Consider the following 253-nt stretch of genomic DNA (forward strand, 5'->3'; position numbering starts at 1 on the left):
GAGGGGGGGCGGGGCCGGCACCACGACACGGTGCTTCTCCACCTCTTCTAGGCCCTCGTCTTCATCTTCCGAGTCCTCAAGGCAACTGACGTGGTTCAAGTCCTCGCCTATGTCCAGCTCCTCGCCCAATTCAGCCCCCCTAGGTTTCTCCTCCCCCCGCGGTCCGCTCGATACTTGTCCTTCCGCGGTCCGACGTGCGCCTCGGTGGCGTGCCATATTCTTCCACAGGTTGCACATTTCAATTTCTTTAGAT

The sequence above is a fragment of the Frankliniella occidentalis genome, unplaced genomic scaffold (assembly GCF_000697945.3).
Source record: "Frankliniella occidentalis isolate FOCC.00 unplaced genomic scaffold, Focc_3.1 Scaffold378, whole genome shotgun sequence".
NCBI lineage: Eukaryota > Metazoa > Arthropoda > Insecta > Thysanoptera > Thripidae > Frankliniella > Frankliniella occidentalis.